This window comes from Entelurus aequoreus, linkage group LG07, assembly GCF_033978785.1.
Source record: "Entelurus aequoreus isolate RoL-2023_Sb linkage group LG07, RoL_Eaeq_v1.1, whole genome shotgun sequence".
Classification (NCBI taxonomy): domain Eukaryota; kingdom Metazoa; phylum Chordata; class Actinopteri; order Syngnathiformes; family Syngnathidae; genus Entelurus; species Entelurus aequoreus.
In genome coordinates, this window is record NC_084737.1 from 50,511,317 (window position 1) to 50,526,564 (window position 15,248).

The 15,248-nt window shown below is 42.4% G+C and overlaps 1 protein-coding gene and 1 long non-coding RNA gene across 5 annotated transcripts in view; one reads left to right on the forward strand and one right to left on the reverse strand.

Annotated features, from left to right (window-relative positions):
- The window catches only part of LOC133653973 (uncharacterized), a 28,189-nt gene extending 16,490 nt beyond the window's left edge, over positions 1 to 11,699 (reverse strand). The window contains exon 1 of the long non-coding RNA XR_009826796.1: positions 11,619 to 11,699. This is a non-coding gene — a long non-coding RNA (uncharacterized LOC133653973). The remainder of the gene's footprint in view (positions 1 to 11,618) is intronic.
- nav1a (neuron navigator 1a) overlaps positions 1 to 15,248 on the forward strand; it is a 154,902-nt gene that overhangs the window by 79,727 nt on the left and 59,927 nt on the right. The window lies entirely within an intron of this gene.

Consider the following 15,248-nt stretch of genomic DNA (forward strand, 5'->3'; position numbering starts at 1 on the left):
CTATGATCCGGGCAACGGATCATCACAATATGAACCAAAACAACAACAAAAATACTCAATTGACTACTACAATTCAGTGGAAGCCAATAGCTCAATAATCGAAGTTCATTTGTGTATAGTCCAGATAATGTCCAAAGGAAAAACATGTTTATACAGTAAGTCCAAGTAAGAATGTTCTACTGCCAAGAAGTGCATAGGTAGCTCGCCATCAAAAACACAATTTTGCATAAGAATGAAATATAGACTAGCAGTTAACATTTTGTTACTGTCATCCAAATAAATAACTCCATTGGCATACATTAAACAATCAGTACCACCTTTCACACACCACTGACCATACATTGGCATTTAAATGATCAATTCATTCAATACTCATCATGTAATGGTAAATATTCTTAAATCAAATTCAAATAGGATTGAAGCTAGGTCGTATAGAGTTAATGTTTGTTACTATATCTGAAGCCAATTCAATATTGCTGTGCCGCTTGGGTGGTAATTGAAAACAGAAACCAAAACACAATAAGTGGGCAAAAACTACTCCAAAGTTATTTAGACACTATATCTTTTCAGAAAATATTCAGCTACAATATAAACTGAAATAGTACTGTCATTTTATTAAAACAAAGGGCTATAAATGTGTCATAATGTCAGCGTTCAAAGCAATGCTGAATCAGCAATCAGCTCTAAGGGCTTTCAAATGGACATGGCTGCAATACTGCTTAACTGAACTAAAACTATTACAAAGGACATGTTGACTCACCACTGAATGGACGTTTAGCAGAGACAAAGTATAATTGTATCCGTGAGATAAATGAGTCCATCAAAGTAGAACAGGCAAACACCTGCGAGCACCGTGCTGATGATCAGCTATTTAAGTGACCCATTGCCATAATCATGTGACCCCACCCTGGTTGTTGTGGCCCTTTACAGCTGCATAGAGTGTTTATGCCTGCAGGTCAGAGTGCCAGGGTACCAATTCACACACTCCATGCCCATCTGGTGCTGCATGACACAATAAGCGTCTTTGTTTTATTCTAGTTTAGAGAGACTACTAATGAGCTTTTGTTTCTTTCTTTGAGTGTCCACCCATCTCTTTATTTATCTCACAATATAGTGTCAGCGATCTCCATTACCTCCCCCTTCACCTCCATTAAACAGACAGAACCATTTAGTCACTACGGTCCATTCTGCACTTTAGAGTGCTTCAACGTCAATGGCTGTTGTGAGGCCAGCCAAGCACACCGAGGGTGGGTGTGTGTGTGTGTTGAGTTTCAGCGAGTGAACAGGTAGTCCAAATCGGTTTGGAAGCTGATCTTTTCAAATGTGACCGCAGTCTAAACGGCAATGCTACCTGTCTGGGAAATTTACGTCATCTTTGGTCAAGCTACATCATTCATGTGCATAGTATAATCACTTTCATTTTTGCAATTCTCTTCTTCCCTCTCCTGCAAATATTTTCCATCGTCAGACTACTTCCTCGACACTAAGGATTCTTTTTGACCTCGGGACCCACCTTTTCCACTACAGAGGAACCGGGTCCCACTCAAATATTAACACCTAATTAGCAGGTAAACAGGTCATTTTAATCATATTCAATAATTATATCTATTTATTTACTACATAAGGCTGATTACAAAATTAAGTATTAAAAATAGATTTACATACAGTTATGTTTTGCTGAAATGAGTTAAACTAAATGAATAATGAATGTGTCTTAACTAATACAATTAAAATGCTAATAAAAATACAGCTTCACCACTTTTGTCATAATTTTTGGGCTTAAGAAACTTCTCTATGACTTTAGCTCCAGCCTTCCTCTTTTTGTTTGATGTTGTCATTGCTGCAACAGGTGGGGGAAATGTGTTTTACAACTGATTACCGCTGCGGCACGGTGGAACAGGAGTTAGTATGTGTGCCTCACAATACGAAGGTCTTGGGTTTGATCCTGGGCTCGGGATCTTTCTGTGTGGAGTTTGCATGTTCTCCTCTTGACTGCGTGGGTTCCCTCCAGGTACTCCGGCTTCCTCCCACCTCCAAAGACATGCACCTGGGGCTGGGATAGGCTCCAGCATCCCGTAAGGGACAAGCGGTAGAAAATGGATGGATGGATACCGCGGCCCGTACGGACCGCAGCTGAGTTAGGGCCCTCCAGGGGGCATTTGCGGCCCCGGCCCTACGGTTAAGAAGCACAGCTCTACATGGCACAAAACCACTAACATGCTGATCTGTGGCGTCCATGTTTTCTTGGCTACTAGCAACTTCCTTGTTCATTTACAGAATCCAGCTAACTTCCATTGTTTTCACTTTTTCGAACTGCACAGGCAAGTGACGCTCAGGCCACATTGGGGCCACATTGGGGCCTGTGCACATTTATGCTGGAGTCTGATAAGGACTTGTAAATTAAACAGTCAGCTGAAAAAAAATATGATTTCTAAAAAATCAGATTTGGTCCACTTTGGCCTGCAATGTAAACGTAGTCCAAGTCTCCTATGACCAATTCACGCTTTATTACAATAGAAACACTTAATTCATGTATCCTCTGTGGTTCATTACATTCTAATTGGGAATGATTTATTCCTCCAATTTTAAATTTAGATTTTGATTTGTAAAATATACTATATTTAATGAGTGGCACAATAAACTTCTTTTAAGTGTCTCAAAATGTTTGTGGGGAGTTTATTGCACCGGCGTTTAATAACATTTCCACTAAATCCACAAGGTATTATTTTTATTATCATGCACATGGTATATTAAACCACATTTGTACCACGTAGAGCAGTTCTGTTCAGTGTACCACGTTACAATTTGGAATGTAGTTTGCTGGCCGCTCAACTGATAACTTGTGGTACTATTTCAGTGCAGCTGGCACACCATCAGTAATGTGCCAAAAGGTGGTATGAGTTATTTTAGTACCCTTCACAACTTTTGGCGATGCAAACTCAAATATTATAACATAATAAACATTTTCTGTTATACATTACAGTGTTATGCAGGGAATAAACTTCAAAATAAAATCTACAACCCCCCATTACTGGGCCTAATTGTGGCGAAGCCAACAAGTCTGCAGTTCATGTTATAAATAAATGATAAATGGGTTATACTTGTATAGCGCTTTTCTACCTTCAAGGTACTCAAAGCGCTTTGACAGTATTTCCACATTTACCCATTCACACACACATTCACACACTGATGGCGGGAGCTGCCATGCAAGGCGCTAACCAGCAGCCATCAGAGGCAAAGGGTGAAGTGTCTTGCCCAAGGGCACAACGGACGTGACTAGGAAGGTAGAAGGTGGGAATTGAACCCCAGTAACCAGCAACACTCCGATTGCTGGCACAGCCACGCTACCAACTTCGCCACGCCGTCCCCTGTGTGCATAAAGCGCTCTGCAGTAAATTTATGAACCCGAGAAAGTTCATTGGAGGGTCTTACTAATGAACTAGAAGGCAAAGAAAGGACACAGTTGAGCCAATTTGAACATTTCCTTTTAAAATGTTTTGTTGATAAAGTAGGTTCCTTAGTAAAACATCAGTATCGTGGAAAATTGACAATAAAGTGGGTGTCCCGTTTTAAACATTGTTATGTTTCACTTTATAAAGGGTGCCTTTAGAAATGACAACCTGGTTGTCAACATTGTCAAAACCATCCTCATTCACAAGAACGTGCATAATAGACTGAAAACCGTTTTTGTAGTTCACCCGGTGCAATAGAAATGCAGTAAAGGTACACTTTGCTGGAGAAGCATCACAACAACAAACGCTGTGTTTCGCACGTTTCAACTAAACACTTAACTTGCACACACAACCTCCATTTGAACCAAATGCCTTTTTTTTTCATCTTTAAACAAGATTGTATTTTTTTTTTAACTTCCATTGTAAGCCATGTTTTCAAGTGTTTGAAAGATCCAAAAATGCTTTCTTGTAAATTAACAATGCTAATTTGGTATGGTATGGTACTATATGCTTTATTTGTTTAGGACATGCCTAACAAGGAACATCACTTGATTACATTTGCACAATTCCTAAAGAGATGTAGGAAGAAGCAGAACTTTTCTAATCCTCTTATCATCCTTCTCCATATCTGTACGGATAGTTTATTCACTCAGGGCTGATCTACTAAGATCCAAATACCCACGCGCGAAACATGTGCAAACTATAAAATTGTGTGTTAGTGGGCGTGTTGTGTTTAATTTACTAAGACTGCGTTAACAATTGACAACAAGCAAAAGTGGTGCAGACCACCCTATGTAAATGAGGATTTTGCATGGAGACACTCATGTACTGTATATTTATGTTCTCATGCTCCGAGCTGTGCCATTTTGCCAAGTTTTGAAACATGCAGCACACATACCACTTTTTTTTGTCATTTTAGAAGCAGTCCTGCAGTGCATCTACAACGGAACCCATTCCTTTAGTGCGTTGAAGGTGCGCTCTGGGAGTCGCTAACACGACGAAGCCGCAGTGTGATCACCTCATTTTTCACAGCTATATCTGCGCAACTGCCAGGTTGCACATCCTTTCTAGACATACTAAATAAAGACGCAAACATCAGCCGCAAAACAGTTTTAGCTTTGATAAAACATGTGTACGCTGAATAATTATATGTTAAATTTCTCCTCTATTGTGGGCGTTCTAAAAATAAGCATATATTCTACATATTCATGAAGACAGACAAGCTAAATGGATAGCTCGATAGAGATTTTGCTCGCTGTAGAGACACAGTCCTCTGCACACAAGTTTAGTAGATCAGCTTTGCATGTGATACCACGTTTGCACCTGTTTTAATACACGCTGTCAAAGTTTGTAGTTGACGAACCCCAAGATGCAGAGATGATGGCAGGCATTGAATGGGAAAACATGATTTAATTAAAATACTCCGGCAAAAAAACAAACAAAAGGGAACAAACAAAAGGCGCGCACAAGGCGGAGAACAAACTAAGCTATAAACTAAAATAGCACAAAGCTAACTGTGGACAATAAACAAAAACACTTACTGTGACACGAAGGAACTATGACTAAAGCGGCGTGGACAAAAGTAGACGGAGCTACAACGACAAATAGGTAGAAGGTAAGTGACAAGTGACAAGTATTGTAATGACAATGATCCAGCCGTGACTGGAGGGCAGGACAGGTTTAAATAGGCAGCTGGCTGACTGGCACTAGGTGTGGCCACGTGCCAATCAGCCACAGCTGAGGGGACAAAGCACTTAGGGAGACAATCAGGAAATGAAGACAAAATAAAAGCACTGACAGGAAGTAAAGACAGGAAACTAAGACAAACGCAGAGGAAAACTAAAACTTGATCAAACTGTCAGGGACAAGCCTGACAGTAGCCCCCCCTCCCATAACGGATGCTAGACGTTCTAGCAAATCCCCCCGCCCCCCCAACAAAAACAGTCCAAAGTCACGGGAGGGTGGAGGGAGGACAAGGAGGTGGGCCGCCAGGCCAAGTGTCCCCGCAACCAGCGGGGAAGAGTCATGTGGCGACGGCGAGTTGAACGCCGCCGCAATTGACGAGGCGGCTCGACCGCCAGCGTGGGAGGGCCCACCGGGGAGGGTGGTGGCGGCGCCCTCTGCTGGCCAACCGGAGAGGGGGGTGGCGGCGCCCTCTGCTGGCCACCCGGAGAGGGGGGTGGCGGCGCCCTCTGCTGGCCACCCGGAGAGGGGGGTGGCGGCGCCCTCTGCTGGCCACCGGAGTGCATGGTGGTGGCGCCCTCTGATGCTGGCCCACCGGAGTGCATGGTGGTGGCGCCCTCTGCTGCTGGCCCACCGGAGTGCATGGTGGTGCGCCCTCTGCTGCTGGCCCACCGGAGTGCATGGTGGTGGAGACCCCTGCTGGCCCACCGGAGAGGATGGCGGAGACCCCTGCTGGCCCACCGGAGAGGATGGCGGAGACCCCTGCTGGCCCACCGGAGAGGATGGCGGAGACCCCTGCTGGTCCACCGGAGAGATGGCGGAGACCCCTGCTGGTCCACCGGAGAGGGTGGTGGAGACCCCTGCTGGTCCACCGGAGAGGGTGGTGGAGACCCCTGCTGGTCCACCGGAGAGGGTGATGGCGCCGTTGGTTGCAGACCCACCGGAGATGGTGGCGTCTGCCGGCCCACCGGAGAACATGGTGGCGTCTGCCGGCCCACCGGAGAGAATGGCGCCGTCTGTTGCAGACCCAGTGGGGTGAGTAGCTGTGCCTCCCCAGCTGCACAGCTACTCATAACCCCCCCCCCAAGGGACGGATCCCAGACGTCCCCAGCTAGGCCCTCAGACGACAGGGGTGGGTAGGAGAGGGCTTTAAAAGCGGTCGAACTCTTCTTTAATTTAGCCATCCATTCCAAAGCTTTGTTAAGCCTCTCCACCATGGACATCTCTGCGAGGTTCAAATTTGGCTGATCATTCTGTCAAAGTTTGTAGTTGACAAACTCCAAGATGCAGAGATGATGGCAGGCATTGAATGGGAAAACATGATTTAATTAAAATACTCCGGCAAAAAACAAACAAAAGGGAACAAACAAAAGGCGCTCACAAGGCGGAGAACAAACTAAGCTATAAACTAAAATAGCACAAAGCTAACTGTGACAATAACAAAAACACTTACTGTGACACGAAGGAACTATGACTAAAGCGGCGTGGACAAAAGAGACTGAGCTACAACGACAATAGGTAGAAGTGACAAGTATTCTAATGACATTCAGGGTAGATACTACAATGACAATGATCCAAGCAGTGACTGGAGGGCAGGACAGGTTTAAATAGGCAGCTGGCTGACTGGCACCAGGTGTGGCCACGTGCCAATCAGCCACAGCTGAGGGGACAAAGCACTTAGGGAGACAATCAGGAAATGAAGACAAAATAAAGCACTGACAGGAAGTAAAGACAGGAAACAAAGACAGGAAACTAAGACAAACGCAGAGGAAAACTAAAACTTGATCATACTGTCAGGGACAAGCCTGACACACGCAAACCTTCAGTGATTAGGCTGTATGTCTTTTACAGGTTGACAATTATAAAATATTGTCCGCTTACAATGATTTAATCACAAATGTTGTTAGCTTAAAAAAAAAAAAAGGTGTCCCTCTATGATTACACTCCATTTTTCAATAACACTGAAACATCACAACAGTGGTTTCATATAGTTTCACATTTTCAAACAGGTCTTAAAGTTGCACACCATTGTTTCTGTGTAAATGTTAGTCTTTGCATGTGTACTGCATACATAAATGTACGCAAGTACTTCACAAGACAACAATTGGTTAGTCAACTCAAGATAAAAAGTTTTATATATTACTTACTTACATTACATTTCCTTAATCCCATAAATAAGCATATGTCAATCCTCCTGTTTTCTAAGGGAAACAAATATATATTTGCCCGTCTTACCCAGTGCCCCTCAGTTCCCGTATTTCAACTTTCATGAAAACAAAATCAATTGTAACACATCCTATAGCCTTTAAAGTCCAAAGAAAGCATGGCATCTAAAATAACATGGTTGCACCATAGATGCAGGCATTTGGTGCTTTTCACCAATACTTCCAACTCCCTATAGTTTCCAGGGAATTTACCTTATTTCAAAACACAAATAGTGGCAGTGTATTTTTGACGACAGCGTATTCGGTAGGGGTGTATATCGTTAGGATTTTATCGATACGATACCAATATCACTGTTCCTTATCAATACTAGTATTCATTGGTACTCTATGTAATTGGTGTACATAAAGATGGGAAAGTATGCATGTTTTTTACAATTTTTATGAGCACATGCACCATCATGTACACCATCAACATCATGTAACATCTCACAGCAGGGAAGTCTTTTATCAACTCCTGCTTTTTAAGTCTATAACAAGTCAACTATGTCTGCGGTGCAAGCTGCAATGCAGTTGTTATGTCATCATCTTGTAAAGACCACAAAGATCCATCTTTGTTTCTATTCATTACAAATACACTCAGCTGAAACATTTTTATTCATGTATGGCATTCGTGGGCAGAGCACAGAATTTTTACATGATATATATAGTATGAAATATATCATATACCAGCATGTTAAGTGGGTGTGCATTTAAGCAAGTTGTGTTTTGATGCTACACAAGGCTTTGAATGCGAAGCCTAGATTAGGTGTCAAACTCAGGGCTTGGTGAGGTATTTTATCCAACCGGCCTGCATGTCATTCTGAAAATAAGGCAGCCAATCAAATGTCTGTAGCCTATTCATGTCTCATACATCATACATGTATTACAGTAATATGATGCATTGCACCATGCCAAGTTACCAACAAAAGTAGCAATAACTAACTAAACACGTCAAAAAAAGGCCCCACGTTTGTATTAAATCAGACCTGGGCAAAATACGGCCCGCAGGCCACATGCGACCCGTCAAGATTTTCAATCCGGCCCGCTGGACATTGTACATAATTTGTTTAGACCTTTAACATCAAAACTGTGGGCGCCATTATGATGTGCAGTGCTGTTTTTACAGCAAGTCTTAAACTATAGAAATTATTTTAATGGTCGAAAACTGCGCTTTTGGGTGTTATACGAGTTACTACGGTAATCTACGCTCAGACGAGGAACAAACCAGAGTGGGCGGGGTTTGTTTTCACAGCAGCCAGCCCCGAAACGTGTGTGTCAAAAACAGATGCAGAAGCACATTTTTACATGATAATATATCATATTGTAGGTGTTTTTTACACTTTGCATTCATATTTTTCTGTTTTTTTGTTGTGTTTTGCTTGATTGTAAAATATACACAACTGTGGAGGAGCTGGTCTGAGAAGTAAAAGAGGAGCGATATTCATATGTTGTTAATATTCAGTCTTTTATTGTTCATAGTTAATATTGTAAACCCCACTTACTTTATTTGAATGTACATTTTGGGTGTCCAATGCAGTAAAAAAAATGTAAAATTCCATTTCGTTTTTTTTGAGGTGGTCTGTCATAACGGACATGTGATAATCGGACATTGTGACTTTTGGTATTAGTGTTCCTGAAAAAAAAGGGACCGAAACACACATACTGTACAGCAGGTTTTTACAGCTAAATGTGTACATATAATTTATAAACACATACACCTTGGCCCCCCAGCATACTTGCCAACCCTCCCAATTTTTCAGGGAGACTCCCGAAAATCTCCCGGGGCAACCATTCTCCCGAATTTCTCCCGATTTTCACCCGGACAACAATATTAATGGCGTGCCGTGATGGCTCTGCCTTTAGCGTCCTCTACAACCTGTCGAAGCGTCCGCTTTTTTACCATACAAACAGCACGCCGGCCGAGTCACATTTGTTATGCGGCTTTTGCATACACACGCAAGTGACTGCAAGACATACTTGATCAACAGCCATACAGGTCACACTGATGGTGTCCGCATAAACAACTTTAACACTGTTACAAATATGCGCCACACTGTGAACCCACACCAAACAAGAATGACAAACACATTTCGGGAGAACATCCGCACCGTAACACAACATAAACACAACAGAACAAATACCCAGAATCCCTTGCTTCCCTAACTCTTCTGGGCTACAATATACACCCCCCGCTACCACCAAACCCCGCCCCCCCCAACCACGCCCTCTCTTTTCCCAGCTCTGTATTAAATCCTTTGCGTACAAAATAACACATTAAAGATAACATGGTCAAAAGTAGGGTTGTACGGTATACCGGTACTAGTATAGTACCGCGATACTAATGAATCATTTTCGGTACTATACCGCCTCTGAAACGCACCGGCGTCAAAATGTAAACAAACACCATTGGTGGATCTACACCTAACATCCACTGTAATGATACCAAGTACAGGAGGGTACTACTATGATTACGATGATATTTTTTGTCATCACAACATCTTCTTTCGTTTTTTTAAATGTATATTATGTTTATAAACTCAGGAAATATGTCCCTGGACACAATAGGACTTTGTATATGACCAATGTATGATCCTGTGACGACAAATTTGTGGTATCATCCTAAACTAATGTAAAGTATCAAACAACAGAGGAATACGTGATTATTACATTTTAACAGAAGTCTAGATAGAACATGTTAAAAGAGAAAGTAAGCAGATATTAACAGTAAATGGGTTATATGCTTTTCTACCTTCAAGGTACTCAAAGCGCTTTGACACTATTTTCACATTCATCCATTCACACACACATTCACACACTGATGTCGGGAGCTGCCATGCAAGCCGCTAACCATGACCCATCAGGAGCAAGGGTGAAGTGTCTTGCTCAAGGACACAATGGACGTGACTAGGTTGGTAGAAGCTGGGGATCGAACCAGGAACCCTCAGGTAGCTGGCATGGCCACTCTCCCAACTTTCGCCATGCCGTCCAGTAAATGAACAAGTAGATTAGTAATTATTTGTTTTTACCACTTGTCCTTAATAATTTTGACAAAATAATAGAATGATAAATGACACAATATGTTACTGCATACGTCAGCAGACTAATTAGGAGCCTTTGTTTGTTTACTTACTAATAAAAGACAAGTTGTCTTGTATGTTCACTATTTCATTTAGGGACAAACTTGCAATAAGAAACATGTTTAATGTACCGTAAGATTTTTTTGTTAAAATAAAGCCAATAATGCAATATTTAGAAAAGTATCGAAATAATTTTGGTACCGGTACCGCTACCAAAATATTGGTATCGGGACAACACTAGTCAAAACCTGCTCAGTGGCATAGAGTGTCCGCCCTGAGATTGGTATGTCGTGTGTTCAAGCTCTGGCCGAGTCATACCAAAGACTATAAAAATGGGACCCATTACCTCCCTGCTTGGCACTCAGCATCACAATTGCATATCATTTCACTTTTCATCATGTCTGAAAAGGAGTAGGAAGAAGCAAAGCTTATTTAATCCTACCCCTTTCCCACTTTAGAGCCTTTGCAAATATATAGAATCATTTACTGACCTATTTATATAATAAAATGACATCTGTGAATTAGTATACACAACAGTTTTGATATGTAATTAATTAATTCAGTCATCATTAACATACTGAGATGAAGAATATCTTAGTATGTTAATGACTGAATTAATTAATTACATATTACAAAACTGTTGTGTGGAATTGGTGGTTAAATCACCAAAAAAATTCTTCCTGGGCGTGGCCACCGCTGCTGCTCACTGCTCCCCTCACCTCCCAGGGGGTGAGGGTGATGGGTCAAATGCAGAGGATAATCTCACCACACCTAACTTTAACTTTTAAAAGTGAAAACGCCTCCTACTCGCAGACTTGCCAACTCTTCCTGTCTGAAGTTACAGACTAATAATACTAATAACTAAGTCTGCTTTAGATGTTGTCCCTCTGTGCCAGGGGTCGGCAACCCAAAATGTTGAAAGAGCCATATTGGACCAAAAATACAAAAACAAATCTGTCTGGAGCCGCAACAAATTAGAAGATATTACATACATATAGTGTGTCATGAGATATACATTGAATTGAGATGACTTAAAGGAAACTAAATGAGCTCAAATATAGCTACAAATGAGGCATAATGATGCAATATGTACATATAGCTAGCCTAAATAGCATGTTAGCATCGATTAGCTTGCAGTCATGCAGTGACCAAATATGCCCGATTAGCACTCCACACAAGTCAATAACATCAACAAAACTCACCTTTGTGTATTCACGCACAACGTTAAAGGTTTGGTGGACAAAATGACACAGAAAAAGAAGTGGCATAAAACACGTCCTAAAAAGTCGGAGAAAGTTATACACTACGGTGAGTTCAAGGACCGCCAAAATTAGTAGGACAAAACGGCGCTCGCCAAATACTCGAATCAGTGAAGCATGTTTAATACAAACAGTGTGCTTTATAACAATTAGGGAGGTTTGTGTCATGTTTGTCCTCCTACAGAAACCATATTAAAACAAAAAATATATATTTTTTCCCCTCATCTTTTTCCATTTTTCCTACATTTTTGAAAAAGCTTCAGAGAGCCACTAGGGCGGCGCTAAAGAGCCGCATGCGGCTCTAGAGCCGCGGGTTGCCGACCCCTGCTCTGTGCGAATGAGTTTGACACGCAGATGTTTATTTCATATCTAATTAGCCTTCTAAAGGTTGAGTGAATTAGTGAGTGACTGAAGTGAGAGATTGCAGTCTTAAGGTGTGAAAATGATGTGACATGTCACGCGTGATACCTCGAAGCCTCTGTGCGCATTTCGGCTGCAGGCACAGCTGGTCGCGATCAGCGTGGAAGAGGACTGGAGGAGGGAAAGGAGGAGGAATTCTGGGTGTTGCCTTTCCAGGCTCTGCTCACTCGCTCTGCTCACTCGTTGCTTCCCTCCCGCACTGACTGCGTGTGTGCGTGTTTGGGTGGGAGGGCGTGTGGGGATCACCGCGAGAGTGGGTCAGTCATTTAACGCAGCCGGCTCCCAAGGGTGGACGGGCCCCCATTTCGTTCTCGCCTTTTCTGACAGTTTCGGACATGCTCAAGAGGAACAAAGCGGCCTCCGGACGTGGACTTTTGTAAGATGAGCGGCAAAACGTTGCAGCTCCCGGCTCCGCAGCGCAGGGGGAAGACAATGCACTTTATGTCAAGGTAATGCGCCTTAACCACCACTCGTTTTTTTTATTATTATTATTATTAGTAGTCGTATTGTTATTATACCCGGTGCCGATTTCAAATACCCAATCATGTCACTGCGTGGAATTTAAATGCGAGGAGCCAGTCTGCGCTGCCAGCAATGGAGATGGATTCCGTGCGTAAATGCGTAAAAGCAGCATGTCTCATTGATGAAATTCAAGCAGCTGCGTCTTTGACTGGTTGCCACTGTTGTTTGGGATAGTATAGTGTGTAGAAGCAGGGGATTTGTCTCTTATCAGTGCGTCTATTTTACTATTAGGACTACCACACTGTATCTAAAAAATAAAAAAAAAGTGGGCGGGTACACCTCATTAGCATTAGCTTTGACATATCTGGTGAAAACAATAGAAAGCTATATGTGTGCTATGGTGCATTGTGTGAGGTCCATTGTTTTATGATGCTAATGGTAATGATGATGGTGACAAGTGCATGAGTCAGCAGGCGTGAGTGGGCGTCTTGCAATTGATCCCCTGCAGAACCGAACCGTATTCAGCTTGGAACAGGTGACCTACATTTTGGAGAAGTCCTTCTATTGGGCTGAATGCAGCAAGCCATGCCTGCACGCCCACGCTGTGTGATAGTTATCACTGGGATGTGTGGGCCGATGCACGCTGAATATATGTTGTTGGTGGCTGTGATGAGAGATCATGCAAGAGCTGCATCACAAGTAGTTGATATGCTTACTATTGTGGGTATTGACGTGTATAGAACTGCATGGTATCATATTGACAGTGATGGGCAAGCTACTTGGAAAATGTAGTAAGCTAAGCTACACATTAATCTCGATTAAATGTAGCTAAGCTACATGTGAAGCTATCCCCCGTGAATTGTAGCAAGCTACACTACAAGTTGCACGGCAAAAGTACAAAGCTACATTTAACGGCATTTCTATCCATGGGCCCACATGTATAATATTAGAGATGCCGATAAATGCTTTAAAATGTAATATCGGAAATTATCGGTATCGGTTTCAAAAAGTAAAATGTATGACTTTTTAAAACGCCGCTGTACGGAGTGGTACACGGACGTAGGGAGAAGTACAAAGCAGTTGCGTCTCCCAGTCATACTTGCCAACCCTCCCGATTTTCCCGGGAGACTCCCGAATTTCAGCGCCCCTCCCGAAAATCTCCCGGGGCAACCATTCTCCCGAATTTCTTCCGATTTCCACCCAGACATCAATATTGGAGGCGTGCCTTAAAGGCACTGCCGATGCGTGCCGGCCCAATCACATAATATCTACGGCTTTTCACACACACAAGTGTATGCAAGGCATACTTGGTCAACAGCCATACAGGTCACACTGAGGGTGACCGTATGAACAACTTTAACACTGTTGCAAATATGCGCCACACTGTGAACCCACACCAAACAAGAATGACAAACACATTTCGGGAGAACATCCGCACCGTAACACAACATAAACACAACAGAACATATACCCAAAACCCATTGCAGCACTAACTCTTCCGCACCCCCCACCCCAACCCCGCCCACCTCAACCTCCTCATGCTCTCTCAGGGAGAGCATGTCTCAAAATTCCAAGCTACTGTTTTGAGGCATGTTGAAAAAAAAAAATGCACTTTGTGACTTCAATAATAAATATGGCAGTGTCATGTTGGCATTTTTTTTCCATAACTTGAGTTGATTTATTTTGGAAAACCTTGTTACATTGTTTAATGCATCCAGCGGGGCATCACAACAAAATTAGGCATAATAATGTGTTAATTCCACGACTGTATATATCGGTATCGGTTGATATCGTAATCTGTAATTAAGAGTTGGACAATATCGGATATCTGCAAAAAAGCCATTATCGGACAATAAGGGTCCATTACTATTTACTATCTGTCATTTAGCTGGGGAAAGCCTACAACTACCTTTAGGGATCCCCGCACCCCACTGTATGCATTTATTTTATTTTGCCTTTTCTTTGGCCCACCCCTATAATTATATTCATTTTCTCTACCTACAGTAAAAAAACAGCATCTATCTGTATCTTGCCAAAAAAACCCAATGACTTGATGTGTGTTGTTTGGGAACAGTTGGTAATGGTTATGTGCAGTAAAAAAATGTTTATGAACTCAACTCTCCTTAATGTGGGTTCCTAAATATGTTTTCCACGTCTTAGATGAAGAGAGCAGTTATGATTTTGGTTTACACAGTAAACAATTAAAAACAAATATTTTGGGTATTGTTTTCTCTGAACACATACATGGCGAAGTTGGTAGAGTGGCCGTGCCAGCAATCGGAGGGTTGCTGGTTACTGGGGTTCAATCCCCACCTTCTACCTTCCTAGTCATGTCCGTTGTGTCCTTGAGCAAGACACTTCACCCTTGCTCCTGATGGGTGCTGTTTAGCGCCTTGCATGGCAGCTCCCTCCATCAGTGTGTGAATGTGTGTGTGAATGGGTGAATGTGGAAATACTGTCAAAGCGCTTTGAGTACCTTGAAGGTAGAAAAGCGCTATACAAGTGTAACCCATTTATCATTTATTTATTATTTGTCTAAATATGTCTAAGGACACACACTGTTGTGGGTTTCCTGCACGTCGTCTTCATCACTAAAAGAAAAATCTAATCTGCGGGGGAGAATCCCTCTGCCATTTTTAAGTATGTTTCTTTTTTTTGAGAAGTCAGCTCGAAGCGTCCCTCTGTCTCTGA